General features: G+C 38.2%; 1 protein-coding gene across 8 annotated transcripts in view; it reads right to left on the bottom strand.

Moving 5' to 3' along the window:
• The window catches only part of Ten-a (Tenascin accessory), a 250,510-nt gene that overhangs the window by 154,160 nt on the left and 79,818 nt on the right, over positions 1 to 16,532 (bottom strand). Inside the window, exon 1 of one of the 8 annotated variants that reach the window (XM_064071910.1) lies at positions 10,658 to 10,668. The exons of the other annotated variants lie outside the window; for them this stretch is intronic. The gene's annotated coding sequence lies outside the window, so the exon portion shown is untranslated. Of the gene's footprint in view, positions 1 to 10,657; positions 10,669 to 16,532 lie in introns of those variants that run through there. 8 annotated transcript variants of the gene reach the window in all.

Raw genomic sequence — 16,532 nt, 5'->3', positions numbered from 1 at the left:
AATTGTCCAAATTCCCGGCTTTCCATATATCCAGGGGTACAGCTTTCTAAATTTCCAGATTTCTAGATATTCGGGTTAAGTGAAATTTACAAATTTCCAGATTTCGAATGTTTTATAAATCCACGTTATTCAAAAATTTCCAAAATTTCCAGCTGACGAGAAAAAATATTTAGTATCTTATACGCACGAAAATTTGAAAAATTAGAACTCTAGAAATTTGGAACCTTTGAAAATTGAACACGTAGAAGTTTAAAATTTTGAAAATCCAAAAATTGAAATTCTAAAAATTTGTGAACCCGACTTAACCTAGCGCGTTGAAGAACTGATCTAACCAGAATTAGATAAGTGAAAATCAAAATCTTTTAGATTTTAGGTCAACTGTCCAAATTCCCGGGTTTCCATATATCCAACTGATATAAGTTCAGTTTTCTAAATTTGCAAATTTCTATATGTTCAGTATTGTTCAGGTCAAGTGAAGTTTGCAGATTTCCAGATTTCGAATGTTTTATAAATCCCCATTTCCAGATTTCCAAAATTTCCACCTGACGAGATCAAACAAACGCATCATCTTTTAGAAAATGCTTATTTAATATCCTATAAGCACGAAAATTTGAAAATTTAGAACTATGAAAATACCCAAGACTTCGACCGTGCAAATTAAAAGAAACCACCCTTTCCCACATTCATTTGTACACCCGTCATCTGTTCGCAACAGGTCGCAACACGTTCAAACCGAACCGAACTTCACGATCTGCAATCACCACAAAGTATTCCATCATTTGTTCCTTTTTAATTTAATCTAACCGCTTGACCTTCGCAACAAGCCTTTACTGCATCCCCTTTATAGCCCGGAGCCCCGACGGACGCCCTAAGTTTCATTTTAGCAACATGAACCGCTGTAATAAAGCACATAATTTCGTACCGAAACACGAAATTTTACGAGTGAAACTTGTGCAGAACAACAGCAATATGTCCGACTTGCTGAACATGCACATACGAACGTCCACTCGTGCAATTTTTCTCGACGAAGGAATTATCCTTTGAGTCGAAAAGGAAAGAAGTCTTCTCTCGGCATTCCGGCGCGTTTCCGGCGCTCTTCCGCGTCTCTTTCCCGACAAACACCGTGCTTTCACGCAACGTTAATGAAACTGGCAGCCGAAAAAATGTAAATAAGTCGGCTGCTTCGACCCGAGGAATGTCAGGTGGATGTCTTCGTGAAAAACATGCATTAATAGAGCTTCGACGTGAATTATTCACTAATAACTTGCAATTTCTGGATTAAACACAGTGTGTGCGACGCAGATGTTGAGGGTGCCAACGCTGTTGGCGAAACGCGTCTACAGCGGTGTCAAAGTTCGTTTAACGACCTATTAACTCCCACAGCCGACTGAGTTGAGTCCTCATGCGTGATTATTCGCACTTACGTACCTACGCAGCTTGCAATAAATAAAATCGCGCCTTTTGTGATCTCCACACGCCATTGAAATAAATGTGCCCCCGTACAATGACTTTATGATGATCACCCGCTATATTTCCAGCGAACCCTTTATCCCGGGGATAAATTGGCGACGGTTTTTCGGCAAGGGCGAAGGCGCACATTTCACAATAACTCGAGACGTGTTTAGATATCTTTTATGGATACATCATCGTATCAAAATCACGAGCCATATACCCGAGTGGGGCGTTAGTGGAACTATCTCCATTACGGACGAGACAGATACACAGTATTGCTCTCAGCGCCCTACACGGCGGCGGCGACGCCGCCACCAACCGATATCTACACCGGCGGCGGCAATCGCTTCACGCTCTACTTAACCTCGGGACGGTACACCTAACGAGGACTGCTTACTACGGTGCGGAGTTCATCATGGATCCTACTTCGGATAAACATTAACCTACACGAGCGGAATCTCAAGGACAACAAAAATTATTTTAAGGAGATGAAGAGGTCTGAGGTGGATTAGATGGAGATTGATTAGGTTCAGGGATTTTAGTGTTGTAGCATGAAAGGTTAATCTTGTCTATTTTCGGAGCTAAGCCCATCACAATATTTGGACAAAAATAGTGCATCGACGTTCTTCTACAGGTGGTTCCGTTATTGAAAAACGACTGCGAGCGTCGAAAGTAACTTGTAGACATTTATTTCCTAGTTGGACATCTAAAATTGAGGCGATTAAAGTTCTAGAACTGTGTATACACTTTCGGGCTTTTTCTCCGGATGCAAATCACGGCACGAATCCGACTTAATATTTTTTCAGCCGCCTGTGGCCCCCTCCCATTGTGCTGGGTCCCGCCTCGCGAGAAATCGCCTTTCATCCCCGTGTAAAAATTCCTTTATTCCCACTTCATCCATTGTCAGGGCTTGTTCTTGTATGATCTTTGATTAAATTTATCCTCCAAGTTTTGCGTAAGCCGTCGCTCCGGGAATATTTAATTTAATAAACGTTAGCTCGCTTAAACACCTCTCTCCATACACAGATCCCGGACTTTTTAATAAAACCGGAACAATATCACGTCAATGGCGGCCATTCGCCCGCAATCGCCCTTTTTCCCCACTCGAACTAATTAAAACCGAACGGCGATTATCTCAGGTCTGCATGTAATAAATTTGATTTGCACACATGTTCCTGAGCTTTATCGACTGGTTCGGACGTTTGTAGGTCGCCAGGAGTAGGTAATTCTGCATTTGCAACTGATGTAATTGCGGCTAATTTGTGTCCGGACTGCTGAAGATCCGCCGCGTTGCGATGAGGACACGTTATCTACCCCATACAGCCGCAATTTATGTAGCCATCAATAATCGATTGGGTGGTGGTGTGAAGTGCATGTCGGGGACAGATAGGTGGACTGCATTCGGGCTAAATTACGCCGGGTTCAAAGGGATCATTCCAATAACGTACAAATAACTCCCGCGAAAGTGGCTCGTCTCGGCTGCTTTTAATAGCCTTTCGGGGTATAACGTCAAGTGGGGCCTCGAGACCGTGTCCGGTTTGCTGGAAGATACTATTAGATTTCATTCCCTTTCGCATTCTTGTCTCTGTTTCGACAAACAGTCACAGTTCAATAACTAATAAAAGTGGCTTCCATTGTTGTACACCGTTGTTAAAAACTAGGCCACTCGGTACACGGTTCCTTAATTAGAATATCCCATTTAGCCGTAATTTATGTAGCCAACACCAATCGATTGGGTGGTGTGAAGTGCATGTGAAGTACAGATAGGTGCAGCGCATTCGGGATAAATTACATGGATTCAAAGGGCCGTCTCGAATAGCAATTCCGGCGGGCTTTTTGACCATAGAGTCGGTCCACTAGATCAGTCGATCGAGCCGCTAAAATTTGACGTTGCTTTTGTGGCGTGGAATTTTCGATGAGAGCGATATTTCGGTTATTTTTGGCCGCTCAAGTGTCATCGTGGCTCTTTCGGCGGCTCGGGATATAAAAGCGACGTTTGCATAACGGGCTGTTTTATTTTTTAAAAAAAAGCCCCGCGGGCTGGATGCAAATGGCGCTGTTTACCGAGGGCTAGTTGGAAATTTCTTTGGAAGTTGTAAAATTAATAGTTGTTTACTTTATGATATTTCTATTTTGAGGAGTCGTAATTTATGAGTTCTATTTTAAGGCCGGAGGCGGTTTGTTTATGAAAAGTAAACGGCGTCATATTTAACGAGCAATTTAAGTTCTTCCTACATTGTAAAATTTATTATGACGATTTGAGGAGTTGAGAGTTGGAGCTAAAATATTCATAAGTGATGGGGCCGGCAGTTGCTGGATTGTTTATTAGAGGTTTTTTCGAGGAGTTTCGGAACACTTAAAAGTTTTAGACGGCGGGAGGAGGTTTTAAAATATTGTGTTTTTTTTCAAAGGATAGTTTAGTGGTGAGCAAATGTGTTGGCAGATATTTTTACAACGATAAAAAATTAACTTATTACTCTAGCGTCCAAATATTTGCAGGGTGCTTCAGTGGAGATATGGAATATATTTTTTATACTAAAACTAAAACGAAAATTGTAAAAGTTTAGTTTAAATTAATTTTTTGAAAGTGAATTACCTCGAATCAAAACGAGCTACAATAGACTATGATTTTTAAAAATTGGACCTCAAAATGTAACTGTCAACTTCTAATCAATGCTTGGGTAAACACCGCTGAATTTTACCGAAGAATGCCACTTTTAATTGAAAATTAACAGACGCCAGTTCACAATTTCACACCATTATAGTGAACATTAAATGCCAGTTGGTGAAATTGACAAAATTAATACTGCCCGATTTATGTTAAATTATTCACTAATATCGTAAGCGATAAGCAATTTACACCAAATTGTTTATTAGATGCTTTATTAATTTGGGTCACTGTTTACATGATTGTGTCAACATCAAAACTTATTTATTACACAGAATAATCTACTATTAGGGCTACAGGCGTTAAAAACGAGTTGTTTTTCTTTTAATTGAAATTCTGACTTTGTCCCAAAATTTATTGTTAATTAAAAATATCTCAAAAATTTCACACCGAGGTGTATTGAAAAGGGAAAAAATTTCATATTTTTGAAAAATGGAGCTCTTCCCGAAGTCCTGTAAACTTCTACAAAAAATTCTAAAATATATATCTTCATGAGCTGAATCCAGAAACATAGGGTATTAAGAGTTCTGAACCAAGGTATTCCAAATATTCACTTTCATAATACAATTTCCAAAATATCCCAAAAATTGCCTATATCATGTTAGCCATTCTGGAGAAATGGTAGCATTTTCGGAAAAATTTTGCTGAAAATAACTTCTGTAGTAAGTTGACAATCAACAAAAAAATTCCTTCTGATAATTTTCAAAAATGTTGAGGAAAGGTAAAAATTTTATATTTTTGAAAAATTGAGCTCTTCCCGAAGTTATCAAAAAATACATCCAGAAAAAAATCTGAGATAAAAATCTCCGTGAGTTGAATCCAAAAAGATACGATGTTAATAGTCCTGAACCAAGATTTTCCAAATATTCACTTTCATAATGAAATTTTCAAAATATTCCAAAAATTGTCTAGATCATGTTAGCGATTCTGGAGAAATCGTAGCATTTTCGAAAAAAATATGCCGAAAATAACTTCTGGAGTTCACACTTAACAAAAGAATTCCATTTGATAATTTTCTAAAATGTTGAGGAAAAGGTCAAAAATTTCATAATTTTGAAAAATTGAGTTCTTCCCGAAGCCGTCTAAACATCCAGAAAAAGTCTAAAATATAGACCTCAATGGGCTGAATCCAAAAAAGATAGGGTATTAATAGTCCTGAACCAAGATATTCCAAATATTCACTTTCATAATGAAATTTTCAAAAATTGTCTATATCTGGTTAGCGATTCCAGAGGAATGGTAGCATTTTCGAAAAAAATATGTCGAAAATAACTTCCGGTGTTCACACACAGCAGAAAAATTCCTTTTCATAATTTTCCAAAATGTTGAGAAAAAGGTTAAAAATGTTATATTTTTGAAAAATTGAGCTCTTCCCGAAGTCGTCTAAACATCCAGAAAAAAATCTGAAATATAGATCTCCATGAGGTGAATCCAAAAAGACAGAGTTTTAATAGTCCCGAACCAAGATTTGCCAAATATTCACGTTTATAATAAAATTTTCAAAATACCCCAAAATTTGTCTATATCATCTTGGAGATTCTGGAGAAATCGTAGCATTTTCGAAAAAATTATGCCGACAATAACTTCTGGAGTTCACACTCAACAAAAGAATTCCTTTTGGAAATTTTCCAAAATGTTGAAAAAAAGGTAAAAATTTTTTGAAAAATTGAGCTCTTCCCGAAGTCGTCTAAACATCCAGAAAAAAATCTGAAATATAGATCTCCATGAGGTGAATCCAAAAAGACAGAGTTTTAATAGTCCCGAACCAAGATTTGCCAAATATTCACGTTTATAATAAAATTTTCAAAATACCCCAAAATTTGTCTATATCATCTTGGAGATTCTGGAGAAATCGTATCATTTTCGAAAAAAATATGCCGAAAATAACTTCTGGAGTTCACACTTAACAAAAGAATTCCTTTTCATAATTTTCCAAAATGTTGAGGAAAAGGTTAAAAATTTCATATATTTGAAAAATCGAGCTCTTCCCGAAGTCGTCTAAACATCCAGAAAAAAATCTGAAATATAGACCTCCATGAGGTGAATCCAAAAAGACAGAGTTTTAATAGTCCCGAATCAAGATTTGCCAAATACTCACGCTTACAATAAAATTTTCAAAATACCCCAACATTTGTCTATATCATCTTGGAGATTCTGGAGAAATCGTAGCATTTTCGAAAAAATTATGCCGACAATAACTTCTGGAGTTCACACTCAACAAAAGAATTCCTTTTGGAAATTTTCCAAAATGTTGAGAAAAAGGTAAAAATTTTTTGAAAAATTGAGCTCTTCCCGAAGTCGTCTAAACATCCAGAAAAAAATCTGAAATATAGATCTCCATGAGGTCAATCCAAAAAGACAGAGTTTTCATAGTCCCGAACCAAGATTTGCCAAATATTCACGTTTATAATAAAATTTTCAAAATACCCCAAAATTTGTCTATATCATCTTGGAGATTCTGGAGAAATCGTAGCATTTTCGAAAAAATTATGATGACAATAACTTCTGGAGTTCACACTCAACAAAAGAATTCCTTTTGGAAATTATCCAAAATGTTGAGAAAAAGGTAAAAATTTTTTGAAAAATTGAGCTCTTCCCGAAGCCATTTAAACACCCAGAAAAAAATCTAAAATATAGATCTCCATGACCTGAATCCAGAAACATAGGGTATTAATAGTCCTGAACTAAGATTTTCCAAATATTCACTTTCATAACGAAATTTTCAAAATATCCCAAAAATTGTCTAGATCATATTAGCGATTCTGAAGAAATGTAGCATTTTCGAAAAAAATATGTCGAAAATAACTTCCGGCATTCACACTCAGTAAAAGAATTCCTATTGATAATTTTTCAAAACGTTGAGGAAAAGGTCAAAAATTTCATATTTTTTTTTAGAAAAAAATCTGAAATATAGATCTCCATGAGCTGAATCCAAAAACAGCGTATTAAGTCTTGAAACAAGATTTTTCAAATATTCATTTTCATAATGGAATTTTTAAAATATCGCAATAGTTGTCCATACAATGTTGGTGATTCCGCTAAAATGATAGGGTTCTCAAAGAAAATTAACTTTTTTTCTGTATTTAACTTATATATTTCGTGCGATGTACTTTTTTTGCTTTAAATTAAGACTTTAATTAGAAACGTCGTATTTTGCACTTAAAACCATCGACCTGAGTTCACATTTTCTTTACTTTTATATAGCGAAACAAAAAAATATTTTTTTTTAATCCAGTTGAACATTTCTGGGCCCGTAAAGGTCACACTGGACACTTCAGTCTTCTACCTGAGACGCTCCATTGTGTCCCAATGCTTTAAATAAACCTCCCCATCCCTCCAGCGCCTCCCTTATCGATCCTCCTCCCGGCCACATTTTTTAAATGCACATCATGCCCCGACGAACATGTCACCGCCGACATCTAATCTGCCACATGTTTTTCCCCAAAACAGACCAAATCTCTGCATGTTTTCCATAAATCATAAATGACCCCTCGTCAAGAAGCTTTGAAAGCTTAATTCCCGCCGCCCCTCGGCCGCCCCCACGCCATAAAATATTAACCAGCGTTCGTTTCCGTCCGCATCCGAAACCACACGCAATTACCAAATTAGCGGGATTAGCGCAAACAAGCGCGACTTCAAAGCAGACACCTCCAAACTGTAGAATTTTTCTCTTTGTATTCTCTCGCCGAAAATAGCAACTCCATTGGCGGCGCGTACTAAAAAACTCTTACAAATGGAAGTGTCACGACGGGAGATTACCTACACGCACACAGCGCATATCTAAGCGGATGCGCCTACAATAACGCTTTCGGTTTTTTACGGGCGTCAGACCTCGTGCCGTAACGAAAATAAGCGATGTCTATGTTAATGTGTGTCAGTGTGGCAGAAATTTCGCCCTCTTACCGCAGGCGAAATCAATAACGACCCGGACCTGGGCGGTCCGTGATGCGAGGAGACTTCGCAGATCGCGGCAGAAGCGCCATGTTATAGACAAGTAAACATGCGATGTGCAGTTATGTTGGCGGGTATTGCAATGTAATGGGGGCGGCGAGAAGGTGGCGGCGCGAAAACGCGAAAGAAAGGACGATGGAGTGGTGAGCGGCAATATAACTGACGGCTTCGGCTGTAATATACACGAGATGTGACGTACGACAGCGGAGATGAACTGCTGGATGCTCAGACAGCCATGTTTCAATATCTAAGAAAACTGAAACGTGGCAGACCTTCGGGGGTGGAAAAACGGAATTATGACTGAAATTTAAATAGACGTACGAGTACGAGGGTTATTAACAAGACTTGTGAAAAAAGTCGGCAATTTTAACATGCTTGAAGCGGAGACTATTCAATACGTGAGAGGAGATTACTTGGAAACTTAATCTCACACGTGACTTCGACACATAACCGATCACTCTTTCTTTTGCGCTATAACATGAATTTATGGTTAAAGATGACGATTGAAATGCAAGACTTTAAAGCAAAGATTCAGAAATCTAATGAAAAATCCGCTAGCATCTTATTTCCTACTGATTGAAAAAGAGACACTTACACATAATCGAATCCCACGAAGAGTAGGCAAACTAGTCGTTCGATTTTAAATATGAGGATGGAAGTATATATTTTCAGCGACAATCAGTTTTTTTTGTGTGTTTTAAATCGGTTAATTATAACCACTGCCGCGATAACGACGAGCAGATCACATAGAGAGCCGCAATTTTACACCATCCGAGATGAGAGGATCAAGAAGGGTTACGAACTGCACTTACTAAGCTAACTTCCCACGCTTTTCTCAATGAATAATGATTTATCTGTTAATTAATTCCTATTAATAATAATTACTCAGTTAATTAAGTCATTGATCTGAACATTTGTTTTATCGAAAAATGTATAAATAACACATCTATTACAAACAGTCGTTTTTTTTTGCAAATAAATATATCGGTAATAAATGATATTTGTTTATTTATTATTTATTACAGCGCATTATTTACATATCGCTATTTTAACAGAAATATAATCGTTTAATTCAACCCCAACTGCTTTAAAAGGTCACATGTATCACATCCTCCACCACTAAAACTTTAAACACAAACTATATCAAATTTTTATATTGTTAAATATAACCACGACCCTTTCATATTTTCAAAACTGTAACAATGTATCATTACAGCGTAAACTGCAATCGTTAAAAACGAGTTTAATAAAGAAGTACGTTGTAACAAAGTAACCATTGTTGCAAGCTTATAACAGAAGTCTAGACAACAATGTTCCTTATAAAGTTTAAAGTCGGTGCAATATTACCAGGAATTCAACGTTTAGATGAGTCTGGCTGGCGGTGTGAGTGTTATATGAAATTTTTTAAAACGAAATTCCTCGATAACAGTAGCCTTAATAAGTGCACGATTTGTAGACACAATTTATTGCTAGATGGATCGTCAGGGTTAGAATATAATAAAATCTTTGAGCGCTGAAAATGCGCACAAAGTTCGGAATATAAAAATGAAAAATATGGGAAGCTTTATGTAATAAATTTTACGTAAATTAGTTGACGTGTCCTAAGAAGTTTTCATCAAGATAAATGAAAAAAGGGAAACAACCTCGTAAGACACATTGTTAGCTTCATTTTCTGCTATCAGTCAGCCAAGCTTTCTTATATGTTTTTAACAAATTTTTGTTTTCACTCTCGCTCCTAGCAACTACCAAGTTATCCTATGCATTAAACTCGGTAATTTCCTAGTTTCCTCCACCAAATCCCCAGACTGTGTGTCTTTCATGAACATCATTTAAGATATCAGTGAAGAGTCTGGGACCTAGCGGGCATCCTTGTCGCACCACTTTCTCAATTGGTTGTCCAAACTTTACAGTGTGATAAATTACTGAAAAATAAATAGTTCAGTTTGTACTAAGCTTTTTCAGGCGTTGGTAATTATTTTGTATTTCGACACAAAAATACCATCATATTTTTTGTACATTTCTAAATAAATGATGAATGCTATTTGGAAACTAACAGTTGTAATTTGAATCTGAATAATCTGTTAATTCGGTAATACTGCTACAACCCTTTTAGGGGAACAGCATGAGACGCCTATGGCTTGAAATATATGCAAACATATTTATAAAAAATTCAGCAATGTGTAGCATAAATAAATCAATAAATAAATACCCAACTTTTTGACAAAATTTCAGTACTATTTTTGTAATCTAATTTATTATTAAATTAATGCTCGTTTTGTTCGAATTGAATTAATTAAAATTTAATCCCGTCGAAAACGATGTACACAATACAGGATTAACTATCAATTAACTTTTAATTTTTAAACAATAAAGAGATAGATTCATTATACACTTTTAATACGTCACTGCGTATTTATTTCAACGTCACTCAAAAATCTGTATATATTTTGAAACTCTGATACATACAACTCTTATCCACAACCACTGTCTCCTGCACCAGCCATCTACAAGATTTCGAACACAATCCCCACCCATCCCCACCGCCCCCGCTCCTGCAACTGCCATCTCGCCAAAACTCCAACTTACATGCACGTAGAAAGTTGCCGCCGCCACTGGAAGGTTTCCATCCTAATTCCACGCAGCATTAAACTGTCTGTTTACACTTGCGTTCATTACAGATGCGCGTTCACAAACTTGATCTCGTCCGGCCGCCCCCACGCCGCCCCCCCTTTTAAAATTACAGCCTGTTATGCGACCTCACGAATTACTAATTTCAAACTTCTATAAATAAAGACGTTTGAAATTTTATACGGTGGTTAAAGTTATTCGGTATTTGGCGGCAGAGCCGCGCTAGTAATTTTCTCCGTGCCCTTTCATAAATTATCGCGCGCGTTTTCAAGAGGGCTTTTTATTAAAACGGTTCCATTAACACTAAATTAAACAACGATTTGCATTTTATGAATAAAATACCGCGCTCCGCACAAACAAACGGATCGACGGCCGGATTTACCGAACACAATAAGGTGTTAAGCGGGGGGGTAATCCGTCGTGGTGGCGGCGTGGGGGTAGGTTAAAAAAACGGTCTAATTTTACCGGGGTTTGCGCGATTTATGTAACTATAAAAATAAGCTTTTATAAAAATAATTCTTTTCGGGGAAACATTATGTAAAGTGTCCAGTGTCAGTTATGAGGGTCGACAGGTGGTTGTTTTATCAAATTTCAAACCTGTTATTAGTAGTTGTAAATGTCACAGTAACGTCCAAATTACATAGAACGTAGAAAATCAAATTAAACTCGACACCCACTACTTAGCATTAGGTCAAATGGTTATACAAATAATGGACAAAATACGTTGACGTGAACGACAATTTTTTATGATTTTCGCCAAAATTCGACTACAATAAAAATAAAAAAAAAAATTGACGTAATTTATAACAAACATATAAACCCCATTAAGCGTAACAAAAACTTAATTTCTCCATGAAAAATACAAAAATACACCTGTTCAATTTCGCTGCTAGTCATAACAACGCTTCGGATGAAAATTTTGCTTTGCTGTTTTTCTGGATTCGAATGCTGGAAAATTGGGACTGATAGAGAAGGAATGAAAAGTGGTCATGTTAAACGTAACGGGGGCTCATTTGACGTTATTCGTTTGCCTAGTGGACCGGAGCTGTTGCACTCGGCGCAGTTTACATTCACGGAAGTTTTATTTGATTTTTATTTGAGTAACGAATGTATTCCGGTTTGAAAAGCAATTTTTCACGAAATTCTAAACATTTTAGGGGTGTTGTGTTTGCTTTGGGAAAATTTAATAAACGGTTAATGAGATTTGGCGGTGGGTTTTTACAACACGGAGAAAAAACTATAAAACAGAGTTATGTTCGCATAAAGCACACTGATTACTTTTAGATTAGCTGGAACGGAGGAGTGTCTAAAGCGGAATAATACCAGGCTGATAATTGTTTCAGTGAATTCTGATACAATTTCGGTAGGGGTGCGTCAAATTGGGACTTCGGTGCTGCCGGATTTGTCAATCGCGTGATTTGTGCGAGTCGGTTCGACGAATTATAGGTTGGTTTGCGTTACCTGGAGTGTCTGAGGTAAGCGTTACATTTCTACGTACTCAGCTTTAGTTGATTTATTGATCGTTGGAAGACACTTTTGAAAAAACTGAGGTGATTGTCTCGAGACAAACGTGACGCTAAGAAACTTCGTAGAGATTCAAGTTGGTAAAAAATATTCGAACCATGCCAACGTCCAAATTTCGTTACCAACTTTTCCTTTTACTTTTCCCAAGCACAGTCGAAAATTACCAATAAAATTTCTTTTCTTAGTTTCGACCTCAACAAACTATTTACTCTTCATTTCTTTGAAAATTCCTAGCATTTTTCCAGAATCCCAAATAAAATATCAGAATTTTTAGGATTTTTTTGAAATTCGACCCTCGAAACTCAACTAAACATATTTTCTTGCAAATTTCGATATCCAGAACTTACTTTCAGCAAACTTCTACGATTTTTCCACGATTGAAATACGGCAATTTGAAAGATTGCAAAAAAATGCATTTCAAACCGCATATTTCCAAAATCTTGACCCGGAACCATAAACACGCTATATTTTTGGGAATTTTTAGGCAACTTTTTCAAAAACAAAAATTTTCAATACCTGAAAATTAACCAAAGAGATTTATTTTGTAGATTCAGCCCCCCAGACGCTATTTTCGGCTTCATTTAGGCAGAATCTCCAAAATGAAGTACCTATGCAAATTTTGGTACATTTCAAAAATTTGCCTTTAAACCTGAATATTTCAGAAAACAATCGCCGGTTCATATAGATCCCTCAAACAAGCCAGTGAAAGCTCTCCTCTCGATTTCCACTCCCTCCAAACCCCAAAAGTTGCCGACCAACTGATTTGTCACCTCCCATCATCGCGCCCACATGGTGCCCCGTCCTGTTCCGCTTTTTGCCGTCACCACTTGCCTTTTTTCCGGCGGCCCGGGTCCCGGAACCGCACCTCGCAATTTTCCGGCGCTTTCCGCCCCGTCGTCCTTGCATTCGACGTGTCCATCCATCAGCAAAGCTCCGGGCAGACGAGGCAATTTGCGCGCGAGATTCGCGATGAATCATTTATGCAGATGTAGATAAGTAAAAGCTTTATTTCCGGTCGGACGTGTTTTTTGCTGTGAAAGCTCTCCGTTCCGGAGTTTCGACAGCGGCCTGATTGCCGTAAATTAAACCGACCTGTGTGCCGTGGAAATGTCGGCGGTGCATTATTTAGTTTTCAAGTGTTTTCCGCTTTGAAAAGCTGCGGCCGTAAATTTTAAATACCGGGGCACTGAGTTAACCACTTTAAAAGATAAAAATGCTGGCCGGCCACTTTATGGACCCGGCTACATCTTTCCGTATCTCGGCGTTTAACAGCCGGAATATTAATATTAAAGCTGGGGAGTGAAATTAAGTTTTACGCGGATAAACGCCGAACGCGATATGGACAAAGGGGATGATGAATGTGGTGGATGGGGGAGGCGATGTAGCGGCGGAACAGTGTGTGGAAGCGGAAAATGTGTCGATAGAAGAGAAGTTTAACAACGTACTCACAACTGGAACAAACTAGAAACGAATATTTTAACTGGAACGAAACTGGACATTTTGAAGTAAAAAATGACAGAAAGAAGCTTCAAATGAATATATAGAATAAATGTCGGCGTCCATTTGAGCGCAAAGACAAGAAAATAACTAAGCGGATCAACGGTTATTAACCGCCAGGGCATTTGCTCAGCGCACACTCTCGTTAGCTTGATATTCTCTTTACGTTGTTTATACGAAGGTTTTAGCCGCCGCCACTGCCGCCTCCGAAAATCGGAAATATCAATGTAGCCCCCAGCCATTTCCTAAGAAAGCAAAAACCGCACAAACATCTTCCCTCCACCTGTCGCCCCCAAGTCTCCAAACTTCCAAGTTCGTATGTGGCTCGAAAACACGCCAAACAAGCAATAAAGAATGCTAATCGGCGCAACGGTTTTTAATGAGCGACTAGGCGAGATGCCGTAATCAGGATTCGATATATTTATGCGCATATTTTAGAAAATTCCGGGCGCTCAAACACGGCTCTCAGGTACGGAAAACTAATGTTTATGCAAATGGATGCCAATTTACACCACACTCGAGATTGAAAGGCTGCGGCCCGGATAAATACGAGCGATTTAGGCGAAAATGAGGGGAGAGGGGCCGAGAAGAGCGCTTTCCCCGGAAAAACTCGCACCACAAAGGATTAGTTTCTTTTTTTGCGAGATTATGTACATAATTAAACGGTTTCTGTGCTCCTGCGTCCACCGAAAATACTCGATGAAAAATCAAAGCACATCGCTCCAAGTTTCGTAATTTAATCTTTGCTCAAACTTTTTCACTGCCTGAAAAAATTGTTCGGATCGGAAAGTCGCTTGTTTATTCGAGTTGAAATTCGGGCTTTTTGCTTAGGGTAGAAAATCGATCGCGGGAATTATTGCCGGCGGCCGCAATAAGTTTACAATCAGGAATTTCAGACTATAGATGCTTTTTGCAGCGAGGAAGAGCGCTTTTCGGCGACGATTTTCGATCATTGCCATGGGAATTAATCAAAAAGTATGCGTGCGGATCTTGGCAAAAAATGAAGAAATTTTAACAGGATTTACGACCAGGACAAAAAATACGATAAAACTATTTTAAAACATAATGCTGAAATAGAATCAAACTCGATAACAACAAACTTTTATTCATAAATCCTAGACCCAAATCACGTCGTATCATGAAAGAGGCTTTGTATGGGCCAAATAGAGTATCAAACGGCAATTCATATGTAAAATAGTGCTATTTATGGGAAAGGTCGTCATAAATAGGTTTCTTCCTCTATTTTTGAGGTAAGCGCCAAAGTTTCTTACCCAAAAAAACCAAACTTTTAACTTTCACCGACAACACGATTAGATTAATGTGCTTCGAGAATTTTTCAAAGAAATGTAATAAAAGTTTTTACTCCACTAAAAATTCTGTCTTCGATTGTTACTTCGTCAAACCCCTAGAGAACGAAAAAATAGATCTCCCCTTTCGGCCATGTCGATATTTATTACGTAGATGAGCTTAACCATTGCTGAACTGACTGTTGTCAAACTTTATATGTAGGTATGTCAGAAATAAAGTGCTAGCCAAAATTTGTCTAACTATCCCACCAACATTTCGTTGACGTCATTCCAAATTGTGTCATTTTTGGTTGATTCAAGCCTGGGTCCGGCTGAGATGTAAGGGTTACGTGTGCCGATTCTGTCTCACTTTGACCTCATTTGACCTGAGCTAGAATCGGTACTACATTCTGTCGACCCTTGGGGTGTTCTTCACAGTTCACACAAACGGAAATGACCATATACCGAAAATTGGCGGAAATGCGAGGTCAACTGAAGCAAGTGACTTAGAATAGGGGTCGACAGAATGTAGTGCCGATTCTAGCTCAGGTCAAATCAAGTCAAACTGAACTAGAATCGGCACCATTTTCTTTGTGTCGATGCCTGCTGACGCACAGCTAACTATTAAGATCTTTAATTTTCGTATTTTCGTCAAGTGATGACTGGACTAATCTGATCACCCCTTTTTGTCCCCCCAAATTTAATCAATTAGGTCAATTAATCGAATTGTTTACATTTAATTTTTTAATGGATTTTTTAATTAAGTGGTCTTTACTTTAACCCAGCGGTGAGTGCAGTGCAGAAGCAACTCTGATTACTGCTTACTTGTTTACTCGTTGGAATTGATTGGTTTTCGTACGAATTCCAATTATTAGTACAGTTAATGACAACTTGGTGGCGCCCTTAAAATATCAAGTTAATGCCTTGTCGTCTGGTACGCACGAAGACTGCAGGTAGGTTAATCGTTTGTGGTTACACTAGAAGTAAAGTGGTTTGCTAAAATCGACTACCTTCCCGTTTAAGCAATGCGACACAATAAATATTTCTACGCAGGCAAATATACCAAAAGTTGCTTTTGCTTTGCACGAGTCATGAATCTAAAACTTCCCTCTTATCATATTTGCGAAATAAATTTCTTGAATAGCTGCGGGTTCGCGCGGGCCCTTGCGCATCCCCTGCCGTGTTCGCAGCTAGAACCCTTTCCGGCCCCGTGCGTGTGTAAGCCGGAAGTCGTAATTTTCATTGACCATCTACAAACAATGAACGCCGAACATTATTCAAATTTACATCGGGGTTTGCATCAAAAATTAATGAAGAAAGTGTCAGGGGATGTTTTAATGCGTGACTTTGCACGACATCGCGCCATCCACAGAACAATTACCGCTCGGCACTTTTCCATTCTTCTCATCCCACGGCGATTATCCTTTTTTGATGAAGTTTTTTCCGACGACAAATTTTCTAGAGGAATAAAAATGCGCGACGATATATTGTCCGCGCCGGCACAAAGCAGAAGCGAGAGAAGTTTT

The sequence above is a fragment of the Zophobas morio genome, unplaced genomic scaffold (assembly GCF_036711695.1).
Source record: "Zophobas morio isolate AGI-343-1 ecotype UQ-CSIRO unplaced genomic scaffold, CSIRO_AGI_Zmor_V1 ptg000041l, whole genome shotgun sequence".
Classification (NCBI taxonomy): Eukaryota; Metazoa; Arthropoda; class Insecta; order Coleoptera; family Tenebrionidae; genus Zophobas; species Zophobas morio.
This window is presented reverse-complemented; position numbering and strand designations above follow the sequence as displayed.